Source organism: Nipponia nippon, unplaced genomic scaffold, assembly GCF_047370975.1.
Source record: "Nipponia nippon isolate SJK-2023a ecotype South Korea unplaced genomic scaffold, ASM4737097v1 scaffold_12, whole genome shotgun sequence".
In the NCBI taxonomy this organism is placed as follows: Eukaryota; Metazoa; Chordata; class Aves; order Pelecaniformes; family Threskiornithidae; genus Nipponia; species Nipponia nippon.
The window spans coordinates 361881-379253 of record NW_028262313.1 but is presented as its reverse complement, the minus strand read 5'-3'; the positions used below and the strand labels follow the sequence as shown (position 1 = coordinate 379253).

Genomic DNA, 17373 nt, shown 5'->3' with positions numbered 1-17373 from the left:
TTACACGCAGAGGCGCCTTTGCCTCCGAGAGCATCCGACCGCCTTGATTCTCCACGGGAAGCCCGCTGCGTCTCCGCAGACAGACAGACGGCAAAGCTCACGGCTGGTGACGAATAATAAATGCACGCAAATCCCGAGGATGCTAAAGGGAGTGAGGCACTTTGCAGGTCACACAGGGACCGCACCAGTGGCTGGAGGCTTAAGAAAGTATTGGCAGGAGTGAAAGAGTTTTTTAAAAAACAAAACAAGCTCAACCAAAACAACCACATAAATCAATTCAGCCTGCCCAGAGCACGGTCTCTCACAACCAAGGGCTGCAGCGCTGAGCGGCTTTTCGGGCTGTGGGGAGGAGAGCGAGCCCCCTCTCCTGCCCGCTCCCCTCCCCACACGCGGCGGGGACGTGGGGGCCATTGCGGGAGCTGGGTCCGCTCCCACGGCAGCCCCGGCGTGGCAGAGGGCATCGCCACCCCGCGCTGGGGAGACGCCAGCCCTGTGGCATCTCGATTGGTGACGCACATCGCCCTGCCACCAATGACCCCCGCAGACCAGCCGAATCACCGCCTGACAAGCGGGGCAAGAACGCTGCTTGATGATTATTCATGAGGTGAAGCGCTGCTAAAGGACGTCTGTGATTCTATAATGCTATGATTCTATGAATCGGATAAAAGGGACAAAAAACGGCTGAAATATTTCATGCCAGAAAAATGCAAATGTGTCACACATGGAGACAGGGGGCCAGGAAGGCAACAGCAGCCAGCACCCAAAAAAGCATCCTCTGATGACAACCAGAAGCTGGGCTCGCTCCTTTGAAAGCATAACAAAGACCAGTGCAATATTCTTCTCAGAAATTAAGTTTTGCACGAGACGCAGACTCTCGCAGCTGGCACACCAGCAGCCCAAACACTGCGAGCCTGGCCCGGGATACCAAAAGCAGAAGCTGCAGCATCCCTGTGCTTCGCTGGGGTGGCATCAGTGCCCAGGAGTAAGCTAGCAAGGGCACGCAAGAAGATTTAGCAACCTCCTCCTCAGCAGCAGAGCTTGGCACCCCATTTTGTGCTCCCCATGTGAACCTGCAGGGACTTGCTGCCTCCCTGCAGACCCAGCGAGCCCTGCCCGTGCCCGCAGCCTGCCGGGCGCTCGCTCCAGCGCGCAGCGGGTCAGGCGAGGCGAGCGCAGCAGCGCCCGGGAGCCACGGCCAGGCTGGGGATGGGAGAGGGGCACAGCAGAGCGGGAAGCACGCCCAGGGCACAGCGCAGGACGCGGCCCTGGCACGGCAGGAGCAATCGGGAGGCCCTCCGTGTCAGGAGGGTGGCAGAGGCTCGGAAGGAGAAAGGATGGGGAAACCCAGCCTGGGAGCCACCAGCGATGGGAGAGCAACGGCAATGGGCTTGAAAAGAGACAAGGGAGAGCCAGGACGTGGTGGTGGGGAAACAGGAGCGGAGAAGGGAGGAGACACAAGAAGAGCTGAAATAAGCCTGTACTGCGAGCAATAAAAAGGAGAGAGCATCTCTAGCAGGGCACGAGGAAGAAATCCTTCTGGTCCGACCGTGAAACGGCTGCAGAGCATTTCTCTGTGGCGGCTGTGGCTGCCGGGGCAGGAGGGAGCAGCGGAGGGCAGGGAGACGGGATGGGGCAGGGAGGGGATGCGTTAGGAAGCCGAGGGAAGGACCACGATTTCAAGGGAGAACAGGGAAGTGGGGAAACATCAAGTCTGGATTCAGGAGCTGAGAAGAAAAATCCCAGAGGGGATAAAGAAGAGGAGCCTGTCCCTGGGAGAGGCCAGCCCTCATCAAGGAAGAAATGGGAGATTTCCCAGGAGGAAAGCAAGCGTCAGAGGCAACGCACAGAAAAGCAGGGGCTCAGGAGAACCTCAGGCATGGTCGTGGGGCCAGCGGAGATCCCAGAGGACATCTCCCACCCACCAGCCATGAAGGAGAAGGAATGCGCCAAGCAAGAAGGTGATTATGGCCAGGGTTGCTCATCACAGAAAAGGCCCCAAGTCGTGCAGCTCGGCACCCACCACCCTCCTGCAAGGCAAAGCCCAGCCCGTTCCTCCTTCCTACAGGCACACAAACGCTTCCAGCACCAGGGAGCAAGAGATGGAGCCACCCGCAGCCAGGGAAAACCTCCAAGCAAAAAAAAAAAAAAAGAAAAAAAAAATCAGAGCACATTTCTGGGAAGGGAAAAAAGCAACGCAGGCAGGCAGAGGCATCGGCAGAGAGAGCCGAGGCCAGGTCCCAGCATGCTGCAAACGTACCATGATGCAACGCGCAAGCCAGAAGAGATCAGGGCGAATTCGCTAAGCAAATGCAATTGAGTTCGGCTCATTCTCCAGCACTCTGCTGCAGCTCAGGACCTTGCAAGCAGAGTTTCAGAGCCGGTCAGGATCCCTGCTCTGTGCTCCAACCCCTGTACAAACTGTTCAGCTCTCAGGGAGCTGCTTGCAGCAACGAGAAGACAACACGAGCGCTAAAGCCAAGCGATCATCGGAGAAGCCCTTGGCAACACGAGGGCTGCCTAAATGAGCCTGCCGTGTTTACAGACAGGGTTCAGAGACAGCCGACGTGCGTGCAGCCTGCTCCCAGGACGTGCTGCCGGAGGAACTCCAGCGGGTCCCGAGTGCTAGCTTTAAGAACACATCGGATGCTTTAACATAAACAAAATGCCTTTACATCGTCTGAGCCAATGCATTCCTGCAACAATTCAGAGCTTCTGAATTTCTTCTGCACCTGGTGCACCCCACCGCCGCAGCTGGTGCTTCCCACCATCCAACACAGACGGGAGGAGCTGGGAAAAGGCAGCACAGCCCTTCTGCCCAGCTCCGGGTGTAAGCCACAGGCACCCATCGGCTGGGCCGGGCAGCCGTGCTGGCTTCGCACAAGCTGCAGCTCCGCCGCCAGAGGCGGGGAGCCCGCAGAACGGATGCCAGCGCTGGCGGGTGCTGTGCCCCGGGACAGCCATGCCGCCGTCCCTGCGGCCGCGTCGGCGCTCAGCTGGGGCACCACATCAGCGCAGCCAGCAGAAGGCTTGTTCCCAGGCGGCAGAAACCCTTGGGTGACCCCAAGATCAGCAGTTTCAAGGCATAAAGGCCCCTCGAACAGCCTGATCCCACACATAACAGAGGCCACCGCATTTTGCCCTCAGCTCAGGTTTGCCTTGGCACTTCCCCCATTGCCCGGGCGCCTTTGGACCCCAGCAGAGCACACTTCTGGAGCATCACCACCTCTCTTTCTCCAGCAATTTGTCATGCACACCATTGCAAATCCATGCCTTGCTTCTCATCTGAATTTCCTGGCTATTCTGGGGGAGCTGAGCAGGCAGCAGAGCTAAACAGACCATGCAGAACGACTCCTCTAGACACCCCTGCTGCCCTTACAGGCACTGGGCTAAAAGATTAAAAGAATTCCTAAATGCAGGATGCTTTCCTTGCTCAGCTCCCCCGTAACTGCCTGGAAGAGTTTCTCTCTCCTCTGGCCTAGGACACAGGCTGCAAAGCAGGAATGTCCGACGTCCACCCAGTGCTGACACCCAGCGCGTCACCCATAGGGCCACCCACGCCCCCCAGGGCCCTTCTCTCAGCAACGTCCCAGCACTGAAGGGGTTTATTGTTTCCTTCGATCTCTTCCCTCCCCAGCCATAAACCCGGCTGTTTGGGTGACCTCTGGACCTGGGGCATCATCTCCCCTTTCCTCCCTGTATTTTAACAACTGTTCTTCCAATTACATTGCTGACGAGCAGCCCCACGCTCGCACGGGCTGGGCTCGCGCGGACAGCGCGTCCCCTCCTTCCTCGCCCCAGAGGAGGGGGCTCCCAGCAATGCTTACCCGCTGTTTTAGGGACATCGACTGTCCCTCGTTCGCCAGGAGCACACCCACCGGCGCCTCGCTCCCGAGATGCGCATCCCCTCCAGACTGCAGTCCCCAATATTGAATTCCCTTTTAACAGCTTGGCAATAGGCCCTTCCCTTCCTGCCTGGGCTCCACTTGGTCCAAGCAAATCACTCCAAGGAGAGACATCACCTCTAGGAATAACCACACGGACTAACAGGCTGATGCGGCTCTCTTGCCGCTAAATCCTACGAGACGACAGCGCACGGCCGTCAGCTCTCCCAGCCTTCGGTGTTGCAAGGCGAGCGCCGAATCCACTGCATCCCTCCTCCCTGGGGACCACGAGGCACCACGCTATGCCACCGGGCCCACCACGCTCCCAGGGACTCTCAGGTGAGAAACCGAGTAAGTCACAGAAACGCTGAGGTCTGCAGGGACCTCTGGGGACGGAGACCGACCCCTGCTCACGTGGATCACCTGGAGCAGGCTGCCCAGGACCGTGGCCTGTTGGGTTTTGAATATCTCCATGGATGGAGACTCCACAGCCTCTCTGGGCAGCCTGTGCCAGCATTTGACCAATCTCACAGTAAAAAAAAAATAAATAAAAACAAACAGTGTTTTCTTGCATGAGATTTCAGCTGAATGCAAGAAGTAAGAAGAGGAGCAGAGACCTCATCCGAAGCCACAGAACCAGGGCAGTGATCACCCAGCAGGTACTGGTTCGAGGACAGGTCCAGCTCCAGGGCTTTGGAGCATTTACGGAAAGGACACGAAGCTCCTGTGCCTGTCCTTTCCCCCCCGCATGGGGACTGCAGACCCTGCCACCCTCGCTTCCCCACGCCCTCTCCCAAAGCATCTGCTTGCAGCCACTGCTGGAGAGAAGCTGCTGAGCAAGACGGGCGGACAGCAGGTCCCACAGGCACGCCGGAGCCCCGGACACCCTGGCTGGGTAAAGCAAAGCCCCAGGGGCGGGGGGGTGCAGCATCTCGGGCAGCACGACCACAAGCACAGGAGTCACCAGCGCCACTGTCACACAGAGTCACGGTGGGGCTTCACGGGGGTGCTCAGCATCAGCACCCGACAGCCGGTGCCGCGGGCGGCAGCCTGAGCCAGCGCAGCACCCAGCAAAAAGCCCAGCCTGCTCCTTAACCAAGCGTTAAGCCAGGTCACCCTGCAGCTCAAAGCAGCCCCTCCAAATTCCTCCCTCCCTCCCAGGACACCCAGCCGGGGCAGCGAACCCGAGCGGCTGCTCACAGCCTCACGCCAGCGTGCTCAAACGCCAGCGTGCTCAAACGCCAGCGCCGAGCTCCGCGGCCGCCCCAGCCCACCCCCTGCTTCAGGTCCTTGAGCATCATTAGATAGCCTTACCCTGCTTAATTTTAATCAGCCCAGTTACACAAGCAGATTTAGCGGGGTTCTTCTGACGATTGTCCATGAAACACATTTAACTCGCTCTGTGCCTCCTTGAGAAAGCAAAAGCTAATTTATTCCATGCCATCTCCGACTTGCTGCTGAAGGATGCTGCACAGCTGCATTTCAGAGGGGGGTGTGTGCGCATCTTCTCTTTACTCCATACAGATCTTCAGCCAGCTTGCACTTATTATGCTGTGCTTGAATCCTACTTCAAGACGACCTCTGCCTGCTGTCTGAAGTTAATTTTTTCCCCTTTGGTCAACCAGCTCAAAATTGGGTTTGCGTATTAAAATGAAATTTAATTTCTAGGCCATTACCCCACTGTGGTCTAGCTCCCGTGTCTGCAAAATGAGGAATAAACAAACAGACCTAGCAATTCACTTCCCTCTCAGACATGAATTCCACTTATAAACAATAGTAATAACATTCTGCAAAGGCACAGAGCCCCTTGCATTTCAGGATCTCGAGCCACGTCACGGAAAGCAGGCAAAGCCTTGGGGCTCCGGACGTACGACGAGTCACTCGTGCAGAGCTGGCACACAGACCTGCTAAATGTTTTCTTGCACAGCCTGCAAAAAGCATCTCCTGGATTTGCCCTCAGTTTCTCGCTGACATAGCAGGTTTCCTATTATTTCTCATGCTGGCTTTTCACAAGCTACTGGCTTTTCCTTTTCCCTCTCAAGTAGAGTCCGGATAGAGAGAGATACAAAACACACAGGTTTGGGACCTGACAGCTTGCAGCATCCAAGTCTGCAACAGCTACTGAAAAAACAAACAAACGGGAAAAAAAAACCAAACAAAAAAACCCACGCCAACCAAAACAAACAAACAACAAAAAAACCACAAAACAAACCCCCATCTATTTAGTCTCTCTACTCTTAAATTCTGAGAGCAAAAAATCTGGCATCACTTCTAATCCGCAGTGGTGAGAGCAAGCGTCCCCGTTCATCCACGGGGCACTCCGGCTGAAGACTGCATTGGAACCAGATCCCATCCGCACCCTCTTCCTTTCGAAGTGCGGAAATCCCGCGGGAAATGCCCAAAAGGAAACAAACCCAGCGGCCAGTACCCAGCCGGGGAAGAGCAGGCGTCCGCGCACCAGGCCAGGTTGCTTGCAGCAGGCTACCGAGCACGCTCCTCCGCTTGGACGCATCCCAGCCAGCACAGTTTTAAATAATAAACACGTTTTTCATCGGGAAACACCCTCCGAATCCCGCGAGCCGTTTCCACTTCAATTGAAAAGACTGCCCTGGTTCAGCACAGCCCAGAACACGCCTGGACTGTGCCAGGGCAGCCCGGGCCCAGGCAGGGAGCAGCCTTGGAGCCACAGAGCACGGCAGGCTTCTCCCCTGCACCTGGGTGATGGGGAAGTGACGGCACCTGCGATGGTGCAGCGTCCCCTCCCTCATCCTGGGCTCTCGCAGCAGCCACTGGTGTGACAGCAGGTGACATTTGGGACAGTCCGCATCCCCTACAAACATCCCTGCGCAGAAGAAGGGGACATCACGGGGGGGGGGGGGGGGGGGGGGGGAAAAGGGGGGCGCTGCCGGGGGGACGATGTGAGTGGGATGAGAGCTTGATCCCGGCTGCGAGAAGGACTCCAAAGGCAGGAGAGGAGCAGGGGAAAGGGGCGGCAGAGGGATGTCCCCTGCCTTTCCGGCGCCCGGAGGCACGCCGGGTTTGTTTGCTCGGGGAGGAAGCCAAGCCCAGCCGGTGACGTGGGGACAAGCGAGCGGTGCGAAGGCAGACCAGCACCACGGAGCTGAAAGAGGGCACGGAGAGAAGACAAAAAGAGGTCCAAGCTCCGACAGGCATGCCTGACCCCCCACCCCGAGACCCTGCGCCAGGTCCGGGGGCACCCCAGCCCCGCGGGCAGGCTGTTACCCAGCACAGAGCAAAGGGGCGCAGCACGGCCAGGCTGTGCGGGGCAAAGAGCTCCAGCCCAGCGGGCGAGGGGCAGCTGGGCACGCCAAGCTTTTCATCGCCAAGCCCCGTCCCCTCACCAGCGGGGTCCTGAGGGGCAGCACCCCGCTCCTCTCCTCGCCGTGCTGGTGGGCATTGCCGAGGGGCGCAGCCCTCCACCCCCAGCAGCGAGGCAGGAGCCCCGCTGCGCAAGAACAAGGATGTCCCTGTCCTAGCCAAAGCCTCCCGTCCGCAGGACCCTCTCGGACCCAGGGCCTGGCGCTGCCCGCAGCGGGCAGGGCTGAGGGCAGCCCACGCGCAGGGACGGAGCGCGGGCAGCGAGCGGAGGCAATGACGGAGTCTGGCGCAGCCAGCGAATACAATAAGCTGCTTCCTGAGAAAGGCCAGCGTGTCCAGAGGCACAAAAGGAGCTATTCTGCCACCGGCCACGCTCCCCAGCCCGCTTGGGGCTGGGATGAGGAGCAGGGGGGAGGGCAGACGCCGAAGCCACGGAGTGCTGCACATCTCACGGATGCTGGCAGGGCTCCACCGCCTCCACCCGCAAAGCCAGGGCTGCAGCGTGCCCAGCTTTGCCCCCGTGTCACCTCCAAGGACGACACAAGCCGCGGGCTCAGGGCTCAGCACCCAGCGGACGAGAGGCAGGTCCTGGGCTGCTGGCAAAAAGAGCTAACGCGATGCTTTCTAGCAGCCACGCGTAAGAAAACAGGAAGGCGGCACAGGATCCGAGGGGCGAGACGCTCCCTCCCCAGCGCCGCTTGGGCTGCCAGAGCCCCACCGGCAGCCGCGGTCCAGACCGCGCCGCCCTCGCACGGCACAAGGCAGCTTTCAGCAGCACACAGACGTCCCATTCTCCCCGCCGGTGACCTCCCTGCCCTGGCATTTTCGGGACCCCGGGCTCCGCAGCGGCAAGGCATCGCGCTGGGAGAGGCAGCTGAGGGAGGCCAGTCATCAGCTTCCCTGCCGCGTCCTCTCGTTAGTCGGAGAGGCTGACAGAGTTGCTCATTTGCAAAAGATGACGGTAAAGCCAGGCACTCATTAAGCTGCAACATGCACTCATTTTCCAGGGGAAGAACATTAAAAACAAGCAAAAGAAGCAGCACAGGTTCAAGCCCTGGCAAGGAGACCAGGCCCTGACCCCGAATCTCCCCAGCGCTGTTTGTCCCCCCAGAGGGGGATGCGCAGGGGAGCACCCTCTGGAGCCACAAGCCCTCCTGAAATACTCTGCTAGCCAGCCTCAGGGAGATTTTAAGCGAGCGAAGGTGGGTATGTTATCGGAAGCAGTAACTCCCTCCAGAGGTACAAAACAATCACACTGCTTATTAGCTTCATTTAAAGAACCGGCTGTACAGCCTGCAGAGGAATTCTGGTTCCAGCGTCTCCGACGGGACAGCCGAGCGCCACGGTCTCTCCAGCGACCAGCCTCCGAGGCGCGATGACTCCCAGCAGTCAGGAGCCGACCTGAGAGATAACGGGCTCAGAGCCCCCACCCTCCCCTTCAGCGGCCCCAGCCGCCGCCTGCGCAGAAACCCACGCAGAGCCGTGGCCCAGGGGATTCCGGACGAAAAACCCGAGCGCCGGTTTGGAGACACGTCTCCCCATCCGCTAGAGGAGACGACCAAGTGACAAGACAATCCCGGTTTTTAAAAATAAGTCATTTATCAATCTCACGTAGTCTCAAGAACGATCCAACCCTGCTTACAAACACGTATATATATATACGCAACGACACACAAACTGTTCGCACATCACCCCCCAAGCTGTGCCTGTGCCAACAAGGCCGCTGGCGCGCCGCCGCCTGCGAGCACGCTCTTCAGGGGAGGGAACTCATCACCCGGACTGCAACTTAATTTCTTTTTCTAAAGCCACGTTTACAGCAGGCAGCAGGGCTCTCGGCCCCGGCTGCACGCAGGCGCTGCTTTCACCCGATGCCGCAAAAGGCTCCGCAGGGCACGGACCCGTCTCCGATCGCTCGCCAAGCAGCCGGCACGCCCAGGGCTCTGTAGCAACACCACCACCTGCCTGAACCGATGCAACTGCTTCTGCCGCTGACGTTCATTCTTCCTCCTCCTATTTCTATCCCACTCGCTGTCTTTTCCCAGGAGCATCCTGAAGGAATACCCCCTTGGGCGCGAGAGCATTCCGACACCGCTGCCCCTTCCCCCCGTTTCGTGGCTAGTTTTATTACCCCCTCGTTAGGGGCACGAGCCGAGCGAGGAGTTTCGAGCGTGCTCCTAGCAGGCGGAAGGCAGCAGCGACAGCCACAGCGCAGAGCCCACGGCACCTGCAGAAGCCGGAGGGCTCTGCCCGCCGCCGGCCACCCATCCCTCCACAGGCAGCCCCGCCACGGCCCCCGCCAGCACAAACCGAGTGCCGCTGCGCACCGCTGCCTCGCCGGAGCAGGGGCAGGTAAGGAAGGGCGGGCACCGCTGATCTTATTATAAGGGTCAAGGAGCAGCTCAAGCCCCCGCTCGACCCCGTGCACGCAGGGTGGTGGGTTGGCGGCACTGCCCGCCGGTGATCCGGCCGCTGAGCCGACACCACCGGGGAGCCAGCGATGCCTCAGCGCGACGCGCAGCGCTCCGGCGGGCACGGGCTGCCAGCTCCGGTCCGGCTGCAGCAGCTCCTCCAGCAGAGCCGGTCTCCTTGAAGCCGCCTTCCAACAACAAAGGCTGAGTTGAGGTTTCAGGGCTCACTCGAGAGCGCGAGGAGGCCTGGGCGAAAGCCAGGCAGGGCAGGCAGAGCCGGAGCCATTAACGCCCCGGCGTGTCAAGACTTGAGGAAATCATGGAGCAAGCCAGACCCATTTGCCCTCTCCAGAAACTCCACAACCCGTTCAGCAGAACGGCCCTTTGCCGCCCGAGCGACGTTACAACAATCTTCAGTTGTGCACATTAGAGCAATAAAATATGCGGTTGATACGTTTTTGGAGGCAAGACACATAAATAAAGTGTGAGGACGAGGAAATTCAGCTCTCGCGTGTCACTCAGGGACATTTTCTAACAGCTCAACAGATTCTCAGCGCGAGCAAAACATGCTCCGCTTCAAGACTAGCAACGCTATCTGTAAGAACGCAGGCAGTCCAGCGCCAAAGCAATACCCCAAGAAATACTGCCCAGGCTCGCGGTGCAACGGCGGGGCTCGCGCAGCAGATACACGGCACACGCCCGTTTCTTCCCTCTTGCTCCGCAAGAAGCCCGCACGACCCCCGAGGACGCCGGCCTCGGCAGCGCCCGTTACCTCTTCGCTGCCATTGAACCAAACTTCATCGCGACCGCAGCCGCGCCACGCTGCCAGGAAGGAAAACGGGGGCAGGCGGGAGGCAGCGGCTCCGCACCCGGCTCCCCGCCGCCGCCGGCGGGAGCCCGCAGCCCAGAACCGGCGGGGTCTGAAAGGCGGCGGGCGGGCTCCAGGCAGAAGCGGCGCGGCGGGGAGCAGCGGGGCGGGGGGGCGTTATTGCAGCCGGCCGGAGAGGCGGCCTGGCGCGGCAGGGCGAGGCGGTCCCCTCTCCCGCGGGGGACGAGCCCCGCCGGCCGGCGGGACGGCTCCCGGCAGCCAGCAGGGCCCGGGGGGGACGCGGGGTCGGCGCTGCCCGCAGGGGCCGGGGGGGACGCGGGGTCGGCGCTGCCCGCAGGGGCCGGGGCCGGGGCAGGGGCCGGGCCCCCCCGGTCTCCCCGCCGAGCGGCGGAAGGCGCCGGGGCGCGTTCGCAAACGCAGTTTGCAGCCGGGAGACCCGAGCGGGGAGCCGCCACCGGCACCGGCTCCCGGGAAGGGCAGGGCAGGAGCCCCCCCCACCCCCCGCCGCCGCCACTTGCTGCAAACCCTCGGGAAGCCCAGGAAGGGCCGCGCCGGGGCCCCGCGCTCCGCCGCCGGGCTCGGTACCCCCCTCCCCCGCGCCCGGCACCCGCCCCGCTCCCCCGGGGCCGCTACCTACCGGCGGGCTGCGGCAGCCTCCCCGCCGCTGCCCGGTCATCTTGGAGGCGCGGGGGAGACGGCGGCGGCGGCGGCGGCGGCGGGCGGGGGGGCGCGGGGGGGGGGGGGGGGCGGTGCCGCGCTCGCTCCCGCCCCCCCGCCCCTCCCGCCGCAGGTGAGGCCGCGGCGCCGCGGCCCCGGGCCCCCTCCCCCGGGCCCCCTCCCCCGGGCCGCTCAACCGGCGGCGGCGGGGCTGGAGCGGCCCCGGAGCGGCCCCGGAGCGGCCCCGGCCCGCGCCCACCGCGCCTCGCCCCGCGCGGGCAGGGCCGGCGGCGGGGACCGCCCCGCTCCCCCGCACCGACACCGGGCCGTGGGGCGGCGGGCGGGCCCGGGCCCCGGCAGCGGGGCTCCGCGGGCTCGTTTGTCCATGGGCGGACACGGCTGGGAAGCGGGCTGGGTGCTGGGGGGCGTCCGGGGGCCGCCCTCGCAGCGAGGCGGCTGTGGGACGAGCCGCGCACAGACACAGGCACGTATCCATACACATACAGACACAGGCACATACACGTATCCATACACATACAGACACAGGCACGTATCCATACACATACAGACACAGGCACATACACGTATCCATACACATACAGACACATACACGTATCCATACACATACAGACACATACACGTATCCATACACATACACAGACACAGACACAGACACATACATGTATCCATACACAGGCACAGACACATATCCATACGCATACACATATACAGACACACATACATGGGTCCGCGGCAATAACATCAAAGGGAAGCAAGGGAGGGGGGACCCAGAAGTGCAATTTATTCCTCGGCAACATGGAGACGTGCTGTACAGGTTATTTATATTTGAAGACTGCCCAGGGTGTTAAATGAGCCGCCTCTTTAAAATAAACATGAGGAAAAACATATCCCGGCTCCTGCGCTCCTTCAGGTGAGATGGGGAGAGATTCCTGCGGACGCCGGAGGAGGGTTTGGTGTGCAGGGGCCGGCAGCTCTTTCGTTTTCTGCCCCGAACTTGCCGCGATACCGCCGTCACTGCACGCACACACACACACACACAATGTGCTGTATTTTTACAGTCGGACGCGGAGCACATGGTAGCTGTCACGCTGTGACTTTCCAGTGGAACAAGACAGCTGTACTCTACCGAGCAGCGGAGGCCAACACCGCAGCCGCGGCCAGCCTTGTTCTCACCTAGTTCACTGTGCGGAGGAATTACAAATCCATTTCCCTAGGAGGATCTGACGGCGGGATAGTTAATATGCGCCACTTATTCTGCATTAAATCCTCTCTCTGCTTTTCTGGCAGCGAAAACACAGCCTGCACGGCTGTGGCCAAGTCACGTAATCCATAGCTGTCCTGGGACCCGTCCGTGTCGTTTGCATCTGTGCAGACAGAGGGAGAGGAGAACAAACAGCCAGCCCAGAGCCTGACGGGGCCCGATCCTCCTTCGGTTAGACAGGCGGGAAACTAAAGCCCCTTGCCTGAACTCGGTGCTGCCAGCAGGCCGCAGCAGGCAGGCAGGGCTGGCTTCAGGCTGCTCGGCACACCCTGCGCCGGTGGCTGGGGTGAAGGAGCGAGGATAACGGCACAGATGTGCAGCCCGCAGACAAGGGACATCAGCTGCAGAGAAACGAGGCCACTAACAACTAGCAGATGGCTGGAGATCCCAGCAAAGCACCATTAGCGAGTGCTCCGCGGGTAACAGCCTGGCTGCACGGGGCTCTGTGCCGTGACCCGGGCTGCCAGGGAGCAGCGACCGTGGGGGGCTGGCAGCTCGGCTCGGACCCGAGCCCAGAGACTCTGAGGCTTCCTCCCCCGGCACCTCAGGCAGAAATAAAGCGCAGGCGGCAGGCAACGGCAGCGGTGGCCAGCTGCGTGGCGTCACGATGTCACACCAGCTCCCAGCTCCGGTGACAGCCTTCACCGCACAGGGCGAGCGAGCTGGCGGGGCTGGGGAGCACGGGGGGCTGGAGCAGCTGCTGGGGTGACGCAGCGGAGATCGGCCTCAGGGCCTTCCTCTGCCCCCCGGGAAGCGGCTGCTGCCGGTGCTCACGCTGGCGAGCCGAGGAGCAGGGCCGGGCGCGTGCAGCCACAGCTCCATCTGTGCAACAGATCCAGCGTGGGCTGGGACCCACCAGACCGCAGCTCAGTGGCAGAAGCGCTGGGTTTTTTTAAGTCCCCCAAACAGTTTTCCTAAGATATCACCGGCAGATGACAACCCCACTCCCAGCTTGATGAGCACTGAGATTAGTTGGGCCTCTGCATTAAAAGCTGGAGGTGTCAGAGGTGACCTTGGGCAAATATTTACAATTCCAGTGGTGTTTTGTATGTGCATGTGTTCAAAACACAGAAGGGATCAGGTTCAAATGGCACTTTAATTGAGCAAGCAGGGCAGCAGGAGGGTAGAGCTCTTTATGCTAACGTGCTAACCACTCCAGCCAGCCGCGTTCGGCAGGGGTGGGGAGAGCATCCCCGTCTGCCCACGAAGTCATTTCGGAGTGGCAAATGCTCAACAGCCCTTCCAGGAGGACCCGTGCGTTTTGAACAGGGGCTGCCTTGCTGTTGGTAACGGGCAGCTGCGAGCGTGTTGCTGGGACTCGGGGAATCAGGATTACCCTGCCCAAGGCTGGTATGCATTAGCATCCGCATTTCACAAACGGGGAATGGAGACACTCGAGTTGTGCCGCGTGCCTGGGATGCCTATTGAATAAATAACACAAGGTTATAAAGCAGGATTCCCCCTCGAAAATTTGTTCTTACAGCGGAAAGCATAGGGGAGAAAAAAAAACCCTTTTAACTTCCGAATCCCTCTTCCTGCTTCTTCTGAAGAGCAGGCGGGCAGCTGTAGAGACGAGCAGGGATGGATGAATTCCCCGAGAAGAATCTCTTCTCATTTTCTTTTTATATTTTTGATGACTTCATTCTTCCAGCTTTCATTAGCACCTCCTTTATCTCCAGCTCTTCCCCAAAGGCATTCAGTTCTTCCTCCCTGCTGCTGCACAGGGAGCAGCTCCGGGTTCGTGGATGGGAAGTGGATGCTTTGCACCACCTCATGTTGAGGCCTGGAATTTCAGAGCCCGATCCGAACTCCAGCTCTCTCCCATGGTGAGCAAGCCAGAGAGCTCGCCTGCCCCAAAACAAGCTCCTCTGGCTTAGCACCCGCTTGCCCAACGCCTCTTCGTCTCGCGAGGAATCAGTCGCGGTGTCACGCACTTTGCTAAGGCTTCGTTGTTCGACGTCCCCCTCAGAGGCACCGGCAGCCGGGCCGAGCCGCCCGCAGGGATGGAGGGCTGATTTCCAAAGAGGAAAAACCGTTCTCTCAAGTGCGTGGGGCACCTCTCCGCACACAAACCAGCCCTCCCTGCTTTCTCAGTCCAGCCCCGCTCTTTGAGGAGAGTCAAAGGGCAGGATTTTGCACCACCTTGTTTGTGAGCGCTCCCATCCTTCTGCCTCCCCTGGGACCCCCAGAAGGGAAATTCTCACCTGGGGTGGGACGGGGCGCTGAGATAAGACACCCATTACCCGGGAGCTAGCACAGGAGAGGCAAGACATGAAACCGGGAGCTGGAGGGAAGCAGGGAGCTCCCCACAACACCGTCTGCAAGAGCTGCTCCTTGTTTTTGAAGCTCCTGGGCAGGGGCTGGCGGGCATCTCCAAGCCCTCCCCTTGCCACGACAAGCCCAGTCCTCCCCGTTCCCAGACTGGGCTGGGCAGGTGCATTGCACAACGTGGCCCAGCCGGGTCTCCTCTGCCTTGCCAGGGTCACCAGGCAGAGCCAAAATGCTGCCCTCTCTGTGCTTGCAGAGGGACCTGAAGCAACGCATCCCTAGGGAAAAGACTTCGGCTGGATTTTAAAGACACAGGGGTGGACTCCCACATAGCCCCACTGAGTCCCTCCAGCAGCCGGGACCCTCACCACCACACTAAAGCACAAGTTCTCTGGTCTGTATTTCTCAGTTCAGCAAGCCTCCTCTAACCCAAAGAGTCCTGCTGTACAATAACTGCTTCCCCCACAGCGACTCCAAGATGAAACTACTCCCCAGTTAGCTAAATAGGTTCAGCTTCACGGACTTTCCACTAAAGCAAGACTTGCAGGGGAGGGGAGAACAGAGAAAGCAGCACCAGTGCCCGCTGTTTCCCTTCCAGCTTATGGACCAGTGCCCAGGAGCTCCCAGCCTGACCATCAAACCCAAGAGCCCCCCCCAGCTCTGCAGGGGCGCAAGGAGAGGCTAATAGCCACCCCAGCCACATCCAGGGCTGGAAGAGCCTCTGCTGCCGCAGGCAGAGGCATCGGTGCTGTGCATCCGCAGGATGAACATGCTGATCAGCCACATGGGGCACAGAACGGCTTCACATGACGATTTGATTTTCCCTGTTCAGGCTGGTTTTTAAGCCTAGAAAACGGCACAGGAAAAACACACGGGAGCCCTCAGACTATGAAGTTAGGCTCCCCAAAGGGCACCCTCTGCTCAGCCCCTTCCGCCTGTGCATCACAACCACCTTTCATTAGACTTTTCCAACCCCGCAGGGCTCCCTCATCACTCACTGCAGAGGATGGATGCTGCCGAGGGACGGGGACTGGGTGGTTTAGTGAACGGGGCTGCTCTCTGCGGGGACCTCTTTTGCTTTTTGGTGAAATGGAAAAATGCCTGGTGGCTACAGGCAGAGAAAAACAATGTGACAGGGTATGGACAGTTCAGTGCCACCCTGGAGAAACGGGGGTTTGCCTCCACAACCACTGCAGAGCTCCTCTTTGGAAGCGGCCACTCCTGTGTGGCTCATTCTCTGTGTTCCCACGTTGGTACGGAGCCTGGTGAGCACAGCGTGACCGGGGCCAGCAGCGGATCTACACACACAGTCCCGGCTTGCCAAACACTTCGAGGGCAGAGGAAGGGCCCCGAGTAGCTCAGGTCAGGCATGCAGAGGGATCACAGGCTGTCTGTGCTTTTCCCTGGTATCTTTGGGCCACGGGTCCCAGCTTCCAGATACTCACGTTGGAAAAACATCCGTTATGCTTGCGGAGCGCATGGGTAAGTTATAAGCTCTAGGGGAAGCACACATAAAGACATCTGTCATTTTGCATTCAGTACAGCATTTCACCAGAGCTCGAGAAAAACCTGGCCAGAGCCTCATTTTGGAGAGCAAACATAGAATTGTTGCATGAAAACCCTGACCAAAGGGCACAGGGTCCCGGGGAAAAAACTGCCAAGACTCATGTAGTTAAAGAGTACCTCGCCATACATATGGATGAGGGGAATTCGTGTACGGTGGAAAGCTTCGCTTCCCGGGATGCACAAGCTGATCCTTGCAGCCCTGAGAACATGCTTTGAAAGGCAGTGGTAAAACAACCCCCAGTCTACTACCGGCACCGAGGGAGCAGGTAGAGGGGTGGGCTGGGGGTGAGTACAGCCCTCTCGCTGTCACACCAACGAGCTGGAAGGACTCACAGCTGGCGGCAGAAGCTGTTCAATCACTCCATCAGCATCCTAAAGCACCTGCTATCTAAAAGCTACAGCCGTGACTACCAGCTGCAGTGGCAATCGAGGGACAGTACCTAACTGCAACAGGAGGTGAGCGGTCCTCAGGCCACGAGCCTCTCTGCAGCTGCCCAGCAAACAGATGGATCTCCAGCATGCTGGAACAGGGCTAGAGCCAGCCAAGTCACAGCTGGTTTAACCTATTAACCCTAGCCCCCTCCATACCAGTCCTTAGTAAACTTCTTCCAGTGCAGGAAGAGGGTGAGAGTCTTCCACCTGCTTTGAACCTGGCTGATCCGTCCCACGTGCGATGCCTGGATCTGTACCAGCCACCTGGAGAGGAAAGGTGCCCCGACCCATCCAGCCTTGCACCCAGGGAGACTGTTTTGATTCCCAAACCAATCAATTCAGTAGGAAATAAAACGAGAGGAAAGTATAAGAGTTAGTCCCGAGGTCAAACGCTGCAGAACATGACACTACGCTTGGTGGAGAGCCGTACTGTAAGGAGCAGCTCAGAACTACTGAAACGTTTCCCCACGAGCTTGGTTTCAGGCTGTCGGAGCTGCTTTACAGAGCACGCAAGGGGCGCACTGTCTCCCAAGGCACTGAAATTTCTAAGGACTTGCACTGAGGTTTCTCTCCTCTGACACGAGAAAGCCCCCGCAGACACACGCGAGCCCCGACGCAGGCACAAAGGGAAAGCGAGGTTACACTCTGCATTCCCCGCTCCACGCCAAGCACAGCTTAGGCTACCGTCGTGGGGCTCCCGTAGCACATCAC

General features: G+C 59.7%; 1 protein-coding gene across 1 annotated transcript in view; it reads right to left on the bottom strand.

The window, feature by feature from the left end:
* The window catches only part of MID2 (midline 2), a 113418-nt gene extending 102228 nt beyond the window's left edge, over window positions 1–11190 (bottom strand). The window contains exon 1 of the mRNA XM_087748979.1: window positions 11095–11190. The gene's annotated coding sequence lies outside the window, so the exon portion shown is untranslated. The remainder of the gene's footprint in view (window positions 1–11094) is intronic.
* Window positions 11191–17373: the final 6183 nt, after the last annotated feature.